The sequence below is a fragment of the Marmota monax genome, unplaced genomic scaffold (genome assembly GCF_021218885.2).
Source record: "Marmota monax isolate L192 unplaced genomic scaffold, Marmota_monax_Labrador192_F-V1.1 WCK01_AAM20220418_F8-fsc00416, whole genome shotgun sequence".
Lineage (NCBI taxonomy): Eukaryota > Metazoa > Chordata > Mammalia > Rodentia > Sciuridae > Marmota > Marmota monax.
Window position 1 is genome coordinate 122831 of NW_026694067.1, and position 17837 is coordinate 140667.

Here is a 17837-nt window from a genome sequence, read left to right on the forward strand (position 1 = left end):
AGAAAAACTTTAAAAGTTTTAAAAGTAATGCAAAGAACAACACTGCAACACTATTTTTTAAAAGATGGATACTTGAATTAAAATTATTGAACCTGTATTTTATATCTCCTTATTAAAATTTTGAGAACAAGGTACAATCATTCTGTGTCACATTACTGGGAAAAATGTTGAAGTACTGTTTTAAACCTCCCTGTATAGAAAATTACCATGAAGGTGTAAAACCCATAATTGCTTTTTTTGCTGTATGCATGTAATGAAATTGTAGATAGAAGTGTATTGCATTGAAAAAATGAACAAAAGCTAGACACTTTTACTACACAAGAGTACTGATGAAGAAATGTGTGTTTGTGTATGTGTGTGTGTGTGTGTGTGTGTGTGTGTGAAAGAAGATATGACAGGGACAAATGAGTTGAGGCTTTGAATTACATGATGTGTGCCACATGACCTTAATGTAAATTTGACAAATTTGATACTCTAAAAAATTGATAAGTGTTCTAATATCTGAGTAGTAAGTTTTTAAAAAGTTTTTAAAAACATGTCATCATGGACTAATTTTGGTTGTTACAGTAATCAATGTCAACCCAAAAAATTCAGAGGTAAAAATTATGTGTGATTGAAACACCAGTTGACAGAAAAAGTTAGAGCTTTATTCTATTCTGAGACGGCAGATGCATTGGAAATCTTTATTTTTTAACACTGGAGATAATTGTATACCTATCAATGTTTTTACAAATATATTTTTTTTTTCATTTCCATTCTGGACAACAGTAGTCAGCAAAATCATCAGTTGGCACATTCATGGTGACCTCTCCATTACCTTCTCTCACTTGAACTGTTTTAAGTTTATGCTCTGCAGTAGACAGTTGTTTGTAATCAGCTAGTTTTCATTTAATGTGGCACTGCTCTATCTTTGTGTTAGACATGCTGTTGTTTTATTTACAATGCATGATGTGCCATTATGATTTTAACTTTGTTGTGTTGGTTGAATAACTTGTAATACTTAAAAACTTGAGGTATCAGTGAAAAAAAGATACCAGTATTTCTTTCGGCTTCATTTCTAATATATTTAACCTGAATATTTTGGATGTTTAAATAAATAAATTTATGAAATAATAGATGAGTAACATGTATGAGTAATGTTGGCTTTAAACAAATTTTGAAAACTTAGTTGACAAAATATTGGATCACCCGAAAATAAGCATGAATTTTGAAATCTGAAAGCCTTGGTTCTCAGTATTATCATTCTTTTTTTCTTACATAATTTTTAACTATCAATGGAACTTTATTTATTTATATGTGGTGCTGAGAATCGAACTCAGTGCCTCTTGTATGCTAGGCGAGTGCTCTACCATTGAGCTACAACCCCAGCCCATCATTCTTTTATAAAAAATATTTTTAGTTGTAGATGGACTCAATGCCTTTATATTATTTATTATATGTGGTGATTAGGATCAAACCCATGGCCTCACATGTGTGAGGTAAGTACTCTACCACTGAGCCACAATCCCAGTCCCTGTATTATCATTTTTTATTGAATTTATTTCTTATTAAAGTATATAGTTTTTAAGACATTTTTACAGTATTATGTAACTTTTAGCATGGTTAGATTGGAATGATGCTCATATGTTACCATAGAGCAGATATTTATATTTTGTCTAGACTTTATTAACTTAGTAGTTTTCATGCAATATATATAGCAACCAACCTATTTTCAATGAGAAACATGTCAGTTAATGTATTTAAAGCCATTGTTACAAGTTTGTAATGAATGTTTTCCAACTTGTTTTATATGTATGTGATATATTACAAAAATATTGTTCTTGATTGAAAAAAGGATACAAAATGTAAAACCACAATTTTTCATAAATGAATATTGCCATTTTTTTCCCCAGTCCTTTCTTATATTGGGTGTCTTGACTTGAGATTCAGTTAGCTAATGAATGAATAAATTAATTAAACACTTATGAAATTTAGTTGGGATTTAACTTAGCTTGCAATTTAATAATTTGTTTCTTTATTGCATCTATTCACCCACATCAATAATTTAGTGAATGTTATAATACCAATCTAAAAAATAACCAAAAAAGCAAACTGAGGGGTATGGGAGGAGAGGACTGATGATAATGGGGGTCACCAGGTAACTGCTTTGTAATTCATTGAGATCTGCCTCAGTAACATCTTCCTCTGTTTAGTGTGTGTGTGTGTGTGTGTGTGTGTGTGTGTTTTAATTTGTTTTAGTTACTTACACACATGACAGTACAATGATCTTGACATATCATACTTTTGAATCAGATGGGGTATAATTTCTCATTTTTTCTGAGTGTACAGGTTGCAGAATCACATTGCTCATGCAGTCACGTATATACATACAGCAATACTAATGTCTATTTTATTCTGCTGAACTTCCTTTTCCCCCTTCCCCTCCCCTCCCCTCCCATCACTTGTCTCTACCCAATCTAATGTGACACACTTTTTTCCCCCCTCACATCATCATACATGTATTCTGTATAACGATGAGGGTCTCCTTCCCTCTTCCGTGCAATTCCCCTTCTCCCTCTCTTTCCCTCCCACCTCTTTTCCCTAGTGTGTTTATTTTACAAGATGAATTTAAAAAGCAATTATTACCAAGTAAATATAATTTAATATAAAAGTTTAACATGAAGTACTAATATTAAAATTATTAAACAAAGAACACAAAAATCTGCAAATTCTATACAATATAGACAGTTATGTCTTTGGAACCAAAAAGCAAGCTCCTGCTCTGAGTCTTGCAGGTTAATTCCAGCTGTTGTGCATTGCAGGTATCATCTCTCCTGTGTCCCAGGGCCAAAATCTCTGCTCTCCCAGATGTCTTATGGGTCTATAAAACAGAACAAGGTAAAAAGGTCACTTGGGATGAGTTGCTAGCCACAGAGAGTGGCCAGGACCACAATTGTCCTCAGGATAGATCTCTAGATCTATCTAGATCTCTCCTGGGGTCTAGGCAGGGAGCACTGAGGCTGGTATGCTGCCCTCAGCTGAGGGTGTTGTCTGTGGACAGAGTGTCTATAAATGTCCTCAGGAGGAAATTCCCATGCATATTCACCTTCAGAACCTTTTGAGGCTGCTTCCCTAGAGAGTGAACATGAGGCAATGAGAAGGGTTCTCTAGGACATTTGGGTGTAAAGGCTGAGTAGCACACATCTGGGACCCTGAGGAGCTGCACCTGTGATGACAAAGGTTGGAGCAAGGACACTGCTCCTCCAGCCCTACCCTCTGTAGTGCCATTCCTCAGTTTCCTGCACTGATTTTAACCAAATTGCATGGCCATGGTCATATGCAATATGGCACCTTCAGTGCTCTAATTGCTTCTGATGGATTGCATAAAGTGCAACAAAGAAACTTAAGGAAGCAATGGAGAATATGTGGACTGATTTTACCTCTGCTTTCCCTCCCATTCTTTCTACACTCACATTTCCTCTTCCTAAACTGCTTTATCACCTTTGCTGCATTGAGCCCACATTTTAAATCAGGAGAGGGCCCCTGGAAACAATTCATGTTAGGGGACCTACATTGTATAATTGTATAATCTTGACCTAGGAAAGGAAGGGTACATTCATACATGCTCAGAGCCAGCAAAGGCAGGAGAATCCAGCTATTCAGTCGTCAGTAAAACAGAGCCAGATTGTTTGTGTCTCATATATCAGGCAACAACTCAGTATTTCTGATGCCCCCTACAACTCAAACTCAGTGTATGGCCATGCAGTATTGCTCAGCACAATTCAGTGGTGTCACCTGTGGTAAAAAACCAGGGAAAGACTAATAATGTTAGTGCAGAGAGATTTAACAGACATTGAAGGGCCAAGGACCTCAAAGATCTGGTTGAGGAAAGCACCTTTAGAAAAGTCATAAAAGTGGGAAAGATGAAACATGGAAAATCTATAGAGTCTCTACATAAGAAAGAATTAATAAGAGAAACCAATAGAAAATCAATTACTTGCAGATTTCTGGTCCTTTTCTCCTCCTCCTCATCCTCTGGATCAGTTTCTATGTTTTCTCTGTGGACCATGGCCGTGATGGTGATGATGTGGTCTTAGAAAAAGGAAAGTCAGAGTTAAAGTCAAGGTGAGAACTTGAGTTGCTCCTGCTCCTGGTGTTCTAGAGCCAAAGTCAAAGCTCTCCATTCTTCCTCTTGTCTGCACTCCTGTCTCCTGGCCTCCATCACCTAACCTCTGCAATGAGAAATAGATCTAGGATCCCAAGAGCTCTTTTCCAGTTTACATTCTTCCACAGTACTCAAGTAGGGATTCTGTGTCAACCTGTTCCTCCAAGAGGTGGCCACAGTCTCCCTTATTTTCTGGACTTAGGTCTCTTAAATAAAAGCAAATTCAGATTTTCCTACTAGTCACAGGGCCTGGAATTAGATGAAGACTGGAGGTTAGAAACGTGTTCAAGGAGGAACTTCTCCCTTTTTTTTTTACAGGAGAACACAGTGGTCTGTTCAAGGAGCACTGAAACAATTTTCTTTAAGTCCCCCACATTTGGGAGGAGTTTATTTTCAATCAGAAATAGACAAAACATAGAAGAGAAAGTGCTGCTCTAAAAAGAACATTCAGAGGGGAATTGTGACTTCTTACTCACTGCTTATCACTAGTGAGAGCTTCAATTACAGGTTCGCAAAGTGCTTCTAAGAAAGTATGTCCCACTAGATTCTTTCCATTGTGGGTCAAACCTAAAGTGCAGATCTTATTTCTTTCATGCACAATGCGAAAAAATCAATAATGAAAGCCAAGCTACTCGATACTTAATAGAGGCAAATTTAGGACACAGTGGGACTTAACATGGAAGATTGTACTGGCAAAGCAAAAGGTTGTCTTCTTATGAACAGGATGTCAGTAGTTCTACTAACTCTTATTTTTATGAAAGAAATACATATTTCTGTTTATTTCTATTTCATTCCCATTCCTCATTTCCCACATGAGTAGATGAACTCAAATCTTACCATGAAACCTTTCCCATTTTGTCATACCCCAAGGGCTGTTCCTACCTGCAGGCTCTTCCTCATCACTGCTTGAATCATAATCCTTGCTCCATGTCCAACCTTTAGAGACACAAACATCAGCAACAGAGTTACTTAAGATTGTCTCATGCTTTATTCTACACAATTAAGCTAGGGTTGGATTTTTTTTTTTTTTATCCCACACTGGATTGTGTGATTGAGGTTTAGTCCTCAGTATGGCCACAAAAAGATTTGTGAAACTTATATGAGGAAAGGCCTGCTTGGAGATGATGAAAACATTTGAGGGTATGAGAGTCAGAAGTAAGAATATAGATTTCTCAAACCCTTGTTAGATCCTGTTATGTAAGAAGAGCAAATGAATCAACTGATCCCTGCTGGCTTCCTGTCTCCCCTTGTGATGTCTCCCTCCTGCACCTGCATCCATGCTGACACCATCAATCATGCAATGCAGCTAAGAGGGCATTCACTAAAGCCAAGTGTTTGCCAGTGCCATGCTTTTGTATCTCCAGAACTGTAAGCTAAACACACCTGAATACATTATTCAGTTTCAGGGTTTCCTTATTAGAAAGAAAAACATAGTGATACTAATATTAATAGTCAGGATCACTGTGATCTTTGTTCTGGCTTCTCAGAACCTCTCTGAGCTCTGGGGAGTCAGAGGCCTCAAACAGGATGCTGCAAACAATTGCAAACCTTCTAGTGAGAGAGTGGAGCTGTAAGGAGTCAAATTTTAACTACTTCTTTCCATTGGCACATTATCACTCTCTCCTTGAAACAGTGATGCCAACAGTTTCATGAATATAAATGCACAGAATATATACTGTGCCAGCATCAGAGCAGCTGCTCACAGAGAATGGGAATGTTATCCGCTTTATGCACATGGGTCTACTGGCCAGTTGAAATGTGGAACTGGGGTGAGACTTTGAAAGTTTTGTATTAAAATTAAAATAAAATTAAAAATACACTCTCTCTCTCTCTCTCTCTCTCTCTCTCTATATATATATATATATATATATATATATATATATATATATATATTGAAGCAGACAAGAATTTCCTTCCCCTGGGTTTTCTTGGACAGCAGTTTGCTAGCATGGTCTCATTCCTCATACTCCTCATTTATAAGTAGACTGTGCACTCATGCAAAAGTGCCAGGAACTCTCTGAGGGCCTGAGGACTGTACATTAACAAAGTCAACATTAAGATTCAGATGGTTCCCCAAGTCAACATTAAGATTCATATGGTTCCCCACAAGGTCAAGCACATCCCACCTAGAGCTCATAAGAAATGTGTGTGCAAAGCTTGGATACAATGCTATGTCCTTAACTTCGCTACGGATGCTGGCTGGTGCTGGTCAGATCCCAGGTGGATACCTGGCTCACTGTAGAGTGCCACATGCTGGACAAGTGAGATCTTAGCACAGAGTTGCATTCATCAAATGATGACAGGGACTAAGACAAAGACACTCTGCCCAGGGAGGAGTTCAAGGATGAGAAGGAATGATGATCACAGTGGTTCCACTCTCACAGTGACAAGTCAGTGTCAGTATCCATGTATGTATGATTAGAAGAACCTGGAAACATTTGAGACTGACAATATGAAGTCCTATTAGATACACTGTCAATGTGATATCCTGCAGGCCACACAGGGAGTAGCACAAACCTAAACTGTGGGATCAGACACCACTGCTGTGCTGAGCTGGACCTTCACTAGAGCTCATCTTTTGCTCTGTAACTAGATGAGCTGCAGCTGTGCTGGTCAGGCCCCATGAAAGTTCCCCCAGTTAAAACATGTTTCTACAAATAGTGTCTACAAAAAGACCCAATAAGGTAGCTTTCAGTGTCAGTTGGAACATGCAAAGTAAGCCCTTTTTTTAGCCACAGGAACCTCTGGCCTGTGCATCTCTTCTGTCACAGATGCCCACCATAAGTGAGCATAGTGTGCTGGTGGACCTGAGGGTCACTGTTAAGGATTGGCCCTGTCCAGAACTTTGTGCCTAGAATGGGGTTTGGAAGATGAATTCTGACATCTCTCACAGAAAATGTATATGAACATGAAAAATTTTCATGAGTGAAGTGTTATGAACAATCACATGCACTGACTAAATACAGGGCCTAGTGACAGGTGAGTTTTGCTATTAAATGAAGTGGCTACTGGTGCAGTAGACAGGAATGAAACCGAGCTTTTTCCTTATTGAGTGTCGTGAAAATTTTCTGGGTTTTGATGGGATATGTTTTGCATGTTAATTGAGGTATTGGCGTGGAATGAACTGCATGCATGGAAAGTTTAGTTTGATGTATTTACACATATACAAAATCATGATCTAATGGAGATGGCTTTTTTTTGTTTAAACATGTGGACATTGGCATCTTGACATGTATATATCTAAAGAAACAAACAAATGTGCAAAAATGAACACAAAGTCACACTCAGAATTTTTGCATAAATGCACACTGAGACACATGTATAAAACTATCATTGACCTAACCACATCGCTCAACTCACACAGGTGCTTCAAGGAACTATGCAGAATGGCCATAGTTTTTTTTAATCAATTTGGACCACAACCCCCTCACTTCTCATTCTCAAGGAAGTAGTGGAATCACTGGGACCTGCACTCAAAAGGAAGGAAGACTCTGTTATGGGTCAAATTACATTTTGCAACAGGAAGAGAGTGAGGCCAGGATACATACCGTTTATGGCTCCTTTTGAATCCTGTAAATACAGAAAAGGAGTCACTATGAAGATCAAGCCTGCTCTGTCCTGTGTGCACAAGTCTTTTGTTTACTTGGTGACATTAGAAAATCCAATGAAAATGTGGTCAAACCAAGGGAACACATAGCAAATGTACTCTCACCAAATGACACAAGCTTTTCTAGGGGATTTTTGTCACATACAACAGTTACTAATAGGGCATTATGTAAAAATGTGGATGTGTAACTGATGTGATTCTGCAATCTGTATTTGGGGTAAAATTGGGAGTTCATAACCAACTTGAATCTAATGTATGAAATATGATATGTCAAGAGCTTTATAATGTTTTGAACAACCAATAAAAAAATTAAAAGAAAAAAAAAGGAATTCGATGGTCAGGAGGGAAAACCACAGGCAGGCACAAAGCTTGTTATCATACAGTGGGTAGTTAATACTGTTTCTTGTTAATGTTGCCTTCAGTGAAGTCTCAGTTGGCAACAGACACCCCCATGAGAATCTGCACACTCAGGAAATTGTGTATGTCATCTCCAGGAAATCATATCATATTACAAGAGAAAAAGAAACTAAAGAGCAACACTTGTATTTCTGAGGAAGGTAAGCAACCTTACCATGGCTTTTGATGGGGTCTCTCGGCTCATGCTTTCTCCAGGAATGAACTCCACCATGCCATTTGGGGGAACTAGGAGGATGCAGAATGACTATTAGTATACTGATTTATTGCTTATGAATTGTTCAGGGCATTTCTTGATATGGAAAGCAGTGAAAATATACAGCAAAGAGAAGTACAAGAATGAATGAGAAGCACAGTATTTGGGTTTCTAGCTAGACTGGAACCAGGTGTGATATGTGTGTTTCATATTTTGTACCCTTAGGGGTATGTTTGTCTCTAGAGATGACCACTGAGGCCACTTTGAAAGTATGCAAAATATTTCACATAGGAGATATTAGTACACTAATATATTGTAATAACCTGGAGTGTGATATATCGCTGGGTGAGGTATACAGTTCCCTATCCCAAAGCATCACCATAAGGACAATTTCCTGATTCTTAATGCTTTTTTCACTTACAGAGTGAAGAACCTGGATCTTTTGGCTCAGCATTATCTCTATCTACAGAGGGCCTAGTAACCAAAACTTTAGACTTGGGTGTCATGAAGTGGGAAGGAATTATATAAAATGAATCATGCATTAGTGTAGATTTTATTTTTAAAAAATGGACGCTTGTGCTAGGCATGTTAGAAGAGAATTTCTGAAGAAGCTCCCACAGCCTCACAAACACATACACAATTATTACACATGGGCATGCTCAGAGATACCTCCCCATGCTCATTCACATAAATACCTCCCCACGCTCATTCACATAAATGCACCAAAAAGACAGCTGTTTCAGGATCGTGGCAGATGGCCATAATCCTTCACTGGATTATCACTTTGTCACCACATCCCAATCCTCATTTCCAAAAGAAATCTGAATTCAGGGTAACATTTTCCATAGAAACAGGAAGGAATGTCTGACCTATCTAAGTACAGAGATTTTCCTCAGCATGTTAGGGAGTTGAGAATACTTACTTTTCTCATTTGCTGCAGAGGCTACCTGTAGTTACAGAAAGGAAGACAGTGTGAGCAGGAGATCATTTGCACAAGTCTACTGTTGTCTGTGGTGACATTAGATAATTAGATGGGAAACAGCAGTTGGGGCAAAGATCACAAAGTAAGGCAGAGAGGCACTTGTGAAAAGACGTGAGCTTTGCATGAGGGATTTCTCAGGTACAATTTGATGACATGCACAAAATTCTTTTTCTACCAAGGAAAAATGCCATTGAAGAAAATGCTCACTACAATCATTTGACAATGGTTGTTGTCATATGTGAATGTCATCTTGAATCATTCTCACAGGGAATAGATGTATAGTTGTAATTCCACCACCTATGAGTCACTTATAATGAACAATGTCATATTTTCATGCATGAATTTGAATTAAAAGGAACAGAACAACAGTTATATCTTAGACAAAGAAGGGTCACATTACCTCATCAATATAATTTGGTTGGTCTCCTCCCAAATCAATGGATGCCACTTCCATAATGACTCGATAGCAATCTAGGGAAATATAGAGTAACTGTCAGTATATTGGTTTGCTGAAGAAACACTACAGGGGCTTCCTTACTGTGGTCATGGTTCTAGAGTGTATGGAGATGCTTGTTTAACACACACAGGCTCAGTTGCTGCTGGAATATGATTGTTTCTGAATGGCAAGAGAAGGAGCATACCAGGAAACAAAAATTAAAAAATAGACAAAAAATGGAAGGAATTACAATGAGAAATTAAATATTCTACTGTTATACTAGAAGGTTTCAGCTTTCCTTTATAACACTTGACAGATCCATCAGGAAGTAAAGAAAAAGTATACTTTTGAATCAATCATCTCTGTTATGGGTCAAATTACTTCCACACAAATACATGTTTACGTCCTAACACCAGTACCTCCAAATTTTACTGGGTTTGAAATGAGAGTCATTGTGATCTTATTAATTAAAAGTATCCTCTTTGAGCAGGGTGGACCCATTCTCCAAATAGGGCATCTGTTCTCATAAGAAGATTGGGCACATTCATGAGGAACTAATGCCATGTGATGATGGAAGCAGAGAGTAAAGTGCTGCAGTTGAAAACCAAGCAGACTAAGGATGGCCATCAAATCAGTAGCAGTTAAGAATGGGCAGGAAAAATTCTTCCTTAAAGTTTTCAGAAGTAGCATGTTTCTGCTAACAGATCAATGTGGGATTCCTAGGGAATAGAGCTCTAAGATAGTACACTTACATTACTTCAACCCAAGAAAGCTGGTACTTATATATGGCAACCCTAGGAATTTACCCAAACCATTATCAATCACATAGATCTATTTGGCATTTGTACAAATGCTTCATACAACAGTGAGAGAATAAAATTTGTTTTCATGTTAACATGAGGTATTCATCAAGCTAGAGTATATTTTGGCCCTAAACATTCCTTGGCATGTTGAGAAATTGTTCAAATTTGCTGTTAGGAGAAGAGAAGTTGGCAAATTGGAGGAAGGATGCACCCATGGCAGTTCTTCAGTGCCAGACTTAGAAGGCAAGAAGACTGCTTCTCAGTGAGGGGGGAACTACAGGAACTCACCAAAACTTAATGGTGAATGGAAAAAAATCCTAGAGACATAAAATCAGAAACTCAAGCAAAAGAAATCATGCATTACAAGACGGAAACAAATTTAAGGTAGAGAGAACCTTTATTTTTTGCAGCTCCACAATCTGTAGTGCAAACAGTGTGAATACTTCTTCCTCTTAGGTGGGCAAAAGAGGGGTTTCACTAAAACTCAATAGTGGACACTCAGGGAGTCTTAGAGAATCAGAAACTTGGGTACATTAAACAAAGACAAAAAAAGTACATTGGATCCAAGCTGATGGTGGCAGAAGCAGCAGCAGTAGCAGGAATAGTGGCACTGCTAGATCACAGAAAGAGGGAAAACACACAGAAACAAAATAGAAAGATTCAATATGAAAAGCCTGAGATCAGAGAGGCAGCATTTCCTTGGCTGAGGAAGAGGCTTCTTTGCATTGTACACTGGTGCAAGAAGGGAGCTCTGTGATTCCCGCTGTCCCCAGAGAGTAAGGCAGGAGCCACCTTGACACAGCCAAGCTGATGCTGCCACTGCAGCAGCCAGGAGCTGAGAGATCTGAGCAAGGTATGCACACATGGACCTGAAAGGCACCTGCCAGAGGACCTAGGGTTTTCCTGGCTGGGCTAGAGCAAAAAGCATTCTACCCAGGGGAACTCAAGTTAGAGATGTGCAGGAAAGCTCTGGTCCTTTCCCCCTTGAGTCTGGTGCCTCCCAGGACCAGCTGAAGGGGGTTGAGAATTCGAAGGAGCTGGTGTAAAAATGGGCTGGTGTGAAGAGCTGCCCAGACAATAAGCCCAGGAAGCGTGGAAAGGTCGCTCCACAGGCAGAAGCATGGGTCGGGGGAAGCTGACTAGCACACCCATAGTTGGAATTAAGAACAAGATTCATAAAATCACCTCAATAGATGTAGAAAAGCACTTGATTAAAAAGAAGAAACCATTGATTTCAAAAATAATGGAGAAACTTGGAATAGAAGGAACTTAGTTTCAATATTATAAAAGCCAAGTATGAGAAATGCAAGGCCAACATCACACTGAACAGAGATAAAAATGAATGGTCTTCCTCAAATATCAGGAACAAGAAAAGAATGTCCACTTTTTTCCAATTTTATTCAATATATTTTTCTGAAGTAAAGTCAGAACAATCAGGAAAAAGTAGGAAATTAATAGGATATAATAAGAAAAAGTCAAATTGTCCACATTACCTGGTGACATGGTTCTATATTTAGAAGGCCCAAAAATTTTTACCAGAATTCTAGAATTAATAAATTTAGCAATGTAGCATGATAAAAGATCAACACTCATAAATCAATAGTGTCACTATACTCCAACATTGATGGCACTGATATAGAATTCAAGAAAATCATCTCTTATACAATAATGTAAAAAAGCCCCTGGGGATAAATCTACCAAACAGGGTGTAAGATCTCTACACAAAAACTATAGAACACTGAAAAGGAAATGGAAGAAGACCTCAGAAGGGGCAAAGAACTTCTGTGTTCTTGGATAGGCAGAATTAATATTGTCAAAGTGGCCATAATATCAACAGCAATATCCAGATTCAATGAATTCAATACAATTCCCTTCAAACTACAAATGATATTCCTTACAGTATTGAAAAACAAGCCTGAAATTCATTTGAGATCATGATGATGATGATGAATGAATATCAAAAACAGTATCTTATTGAACTGAAAATAGATATGAAGATCCATGAATAGAATACACCACACAGAGACAACCCACCTGGCACTTACAACCACCTGATATGGGACAAGAGCACCAAAATATATGTTAGAGTGGACATCATGGTTTAAACAAATGGTGCTGGGAAAACTGGATAAGCATAGAAATACCTGGAAGGATGGGAGAAAGAAGGTACACTGACACAATGTTGGTGGGTCTGTAAATTATGACAACTCTGGAACGCTATGTGCAGATTCCTGAAAAGCCCAAGAGTGGAACCCACAGGACTCAGCTATTACACTCCTCTCTGCTTATTCTATAGAACTACAAGTCAGCATAGTATAGTGATACAATCACTTCAGTGTTTGTAGCATTCACCATAAATATGTTGTAAGATCAACCCAGACGTCCATCAACAGTTGAAAGAATCAAGTGCACAAAATTTAAAGGTAACTAGATCTTTACTTCTGGATCTATAGCACTGCTGAATGACTCAAAGCACATAGATTTGTACATTTTAAACAAAAGAAGAATTGGAACTCTGAATCAACTAGAATCATTATTTCAGAATTGACACAATGACAGGATTTCCACAGTACCTTTGTTGGACTTTTCCTTGGGTACCACACTGGTGGCCAAAGGCGGACTCCTCTGGACCAAGGCCTGTGGAAGTCTTCTGCGTTTGGGGGTTTCTTCCAACATGGGAGGCAACAGCCTGGGAAATGTGATAAAACAGAGTTAGCTGTTGACAATGTGCTAGCAAGAAAATATAGGGTCATAAATAGTAATTCAAATAACAGTTCAACCAGTTTTAATTGATAAATGATAATTGTAAATATGTAGGGGTATAATTAGAGCTTTGAATTCAAGTATATATTATACACTAATAGAATGCCCAGAAACTTATTTCTTGTATTATTTTATTCTGTCATTTTCAACAACAAGAATGATAATTATGTTAATAGAACTATTTCTGGGACACAAGGATAAATGCTGCATAATATCACTCTTTTGTGGAAACTGAAAAATTGATCATAGAAGGTGAGAGTAGGGCATTAGCAGAGCAGGGGACACAATGTTACAATTGAACATTAGAAAAAAGTTCTGATGTATTTTTGCAGTCTGTGAGCAGAGTTAATAATAATAAAATCTGGATCTGGGGTTGTGGCTCATTTGGCGAGTACTTGCCTAGCATGTGTGAAGCACGGGGTTTGATTTTCAGTACCACATTTAAAGAATAAATAAATAAAGGTCCACGAATAACTAATAAAAATTTTTAAAAATAATAAAAAATATGTTTAATAAATTTTGAAGGAGGGATTTGAATATTATTAGATTTCACACTACTGAACTCATTTTTCACCATTGGGGCAATAAAGCACCTAAGTCAGATTGAGATTTAGGATAACATTGCAATGTGTAAGGTCTACAAACCAACACAATATTGTGTGTGCAAAAACAATTACTAAGGCAGAATCATAGAAAGGCACAGAGAAAACAGTGACCATCAGCTGTGGTTCTCTGGCTTTTGTTCAAATCCTACCTCAAAAATTAAATACCTGGGCAGTTAAATAAACCCCTCTGTTTCTCAGTTTGCAAAAAGTGTGCATCTGATCCATGTAATGGTATAAGGCTGACAATGATCACATCTATGCATCCTTAAGAGGACTGGTGCTTCATATGGGTGCTAATGTGTCCTGTCATTAAATAAGACATTCGTTAAATGTGTGGAAAAATAAGCTCAATCATTGACAGTGTTTGAACAGAGAGGTGTCAAACAGAGGTCATCCTCCAGAGCAATGGGTGAAGAAAGAAAGATGGATATCTGTAAAGCTCATCAAGAATATCTGTGACCTCCTGTGACTCCATATAAGCCTAAAGGGATGAGTGGAGCAGAGTCTGTCCACCACAATTTTGAGTTTAGGTGTTTTAATTTGGAGATTTTATGTGACTTGCCCATATTTACAATAGTGATGAGTGGTGGATGTGGGGTAGGAATGTAGCTATTTATCTGGAACCAGAAATCCCTGAGCACTCTAGTGGATACCCTAGAACCAGGAACCCAGAACTCTTCTCAGTTCTTTTCAAATACTCCTTCCTTCAGGCCTCCTTGGTATTTGGTTTCAGTAGCAGACACCATGAGAAATTTTCAAGTTAGAACCCAGACTCCTGTCTCTTCATTACAATTACTGACTTAAAAATGATGATTTCTTGCAAATGAAGCCTATCTGAAGGTCAAGGGTAGAGTCCACACTTGTAGCCATCCTCCCCCAGCTGCCTTCCAGTGAGCCTTCCTGATGAGTAGTTGACCATCTAACTCTCTGGGGCTCACCAACTGTTTAAGAACTTGGGACATTCTAAACCAACTGCCACTTGATGGTTGTACCAATAATGAAGTTTCCTTGTGCTTTTCCCACCTGGATGGACTGTTAGTCGGGATTAATCAGGGAAACAGGTACTCTGGGCTGATGCTTTGATGTTTTCATGTCAGAAGCTGGCCTGTCCCCATGTCTGCAGACTAATATTCTGAGCCATCATCTGAGCAGTCAGACAAGGCCTGGTTGAAACATCATTTATCCAGATGCACCAGCTCTGATCAGGCATATTCCTCCTCCTGGCCTTCCAAACCTCTTTCTAAATCCTGCAGGGCCAGGGGCCAGAGACTTATCTGCCTAGATGGAACCACCACTAACTAGAACCTGTGAACCTCCACCAATGGATCCTCCCTGAAGACCACTGAGGCCCTCATTTCCTCCATTATTGGACATCCACTCCACTGACCTCAAAGCACTGTCCTTTTTGCCTCCTTCCCAGCAGCCCCCAAACACCAGGGATCCTGTAGTCATCAACCACTTGGAAACTTTTCCTGAAATCTCAGTCCTCTTTTCTTTTACAAATGTCTTGATTTAGACTTCTCTAACATTATTTTTAGATGTTCATATACATTGAGATGAGTTTGGCCTCTGGTTGCCCTTTCATGGGATATAAATTGCCTTGCTTAGCATCCATATACTCTCTCTCACTTTATTTCTTCATCTCATGAAAGCAAGGTGGATTTCCTCCTCCTGTAATTCACTTTAAGGGAACACATGATATTGGTATTAGGAATGGTTCATTTTTTGTAAATTTACAAAAATATTTTCAGCAACCAGGTCAATAGAACAAGCAAATATATGAATTGAGTGATAAAAAATATCACCAAACACTTAAATCTCAGGAGAGAATATTCAGTGTTGAAGATGAAAAAAATCAAGAGGAAAATATATTCAGTAAATGTTAACTTCCCTTTGAAGAAACAGCCTTGAAAATATCACTGACAACATACCTTCCCCGCAGCAGTTTAGATTTCTCATGGTCAACCAAGAACTCAAAACCTCCCTAGTCTTCTCCAAATTTAACTGACACCACTTCGCTCACCACACCAACTGAGTAGAAATGGAAGGTAAGTTCTGCATCCCACATTACCATGGTGACTGGTCAGCATGGAACTTTCATTGTGAGCACATGCCACATTCTGAGCTGCTACTCTTAGTAAGTGTATTTTACATGTCCAAGTGTGTTGTTGAAGTGTTTGTGTATTGCTTCAAAAACTGAAACTTAGACCCACACATTAATATTCAATGTTTATGAAAATAAGTTAAACAAGAAAAAAGGGATTTACTCCCCAAATGGTTTCATTGATCATAAAATCATGGGATGAAAGGGACGCTTAGCTAGAGTTTTGAGAATCAATGAAGATTTCATTCCTGATTTGTAATGCTAAATCTACACATGTATGAATATTTCTGAACCTCCAAGCATTTGTAGATAGAGAAAATTAAAACATATTTTTGGTTCAGAATGAAAATATATACAAAGTATTATCTTTTAAGAGTTGAAGAAATTTTCAGGAGGGAGAAATTTTAAGATCATATCCCCCTTGTTTGAAATTTGAAAACTAAACTATTTTCTATTTAGTATAATTTAATCCAGTCATTTGAATTAATCTTCCTCTTTCATGACTCCTGCTGTGGACTCTGGAAGGTAGGATGCTTCTCATCCTACCCTGTCATCTCATACCACAAAAAGTCATGGTTGAACATGCACATGATCAGATCTCTACAAAACAATGTATGCAAGGCCTTCACATTGTAAAAGCTATCTATGCTAAATCCAAGGCCAATATCATTACTAAATGAGAAAAAAACAGAAAGCATTCCCTCTAAGGACAGAAACAAGACAGGGATGCCCTCTTTGAAACTCAGAGCAATCAGACATATGAAAGAAATTAAAGTGTTTTGCATAGAATAAGAACTCAAATTATCACTATTTTCTGATGACATACTTCTAAATTTAGAAGATCCAAAAAAATTCCCCCAGAAAGCTTCTAGAACCAATAAATGCATTCAGCAAATTAGGATATAAAATCAATATCCATGAATCAAATGATTTCTATATATAGGCTATGAATCCACAGCAAGAGAAAGTAGGAAAACCTCCCCATTCACTCTAGCCTCAAATAAATAGAATACTTGGGAATCAATCTAACAAAAGAGGTGAAATACCTCTACAATGAAAACTATAGAACACTAAGGGAAAAAATTGAAAAAAAGATCTTAGAAGATAGAAAGATTTCTCATGCTCTTGGATAGGCAGAATTAATATAGCCAAAATGACCATACTACCAAAACTTTTACAAAGATTTAATGCAATTCCTATTAAAATCCCAATGACATTTTTTTAATTAAAAACACCAGGCAAAGGCTAATGCTCTCCCACATGGGGTCTTTCCCCTGGGGCCTCTCCTGACCCTCTTTCTGGCTTTTGCTTATGCTTTCCCTCAGGGAAGTCATTCCCTGGGGACCTTCAGGACCTTCTTTTTGCTTGGGGATTTTTCTTTCTTTTTTTATTATTAGTTGTTCAAAACATTACAAAGCTCTTGAGGTGTCATATTTCATACATTTGATACAAGTGGGTTATGAACTCCCATTTTTAGCCCGTATGCAGATTGCAGAATCACATCCACATTTTCACATAGTTCCATACTAGTGACTTCTGCTGCCTTTCCTATCCTCTAATATCCCCCCTCCCCTCCCCTATCCTCCCATCTTCTCTCTCTACCCTATCTACTGTAATTCATTTCTCTCCCTTGTTTTTTCCCCTTTCCCCTCACTTCCTCTTGTATGTAATTTCCTCACACTTCAGATAGAGCCCTAATATCCAGAGTATACAAAGAACTCAAAAAATTAAACAATAAGAAAACAAATAACCCAATCAACAAATGGGCCAAGGACCTGGACAG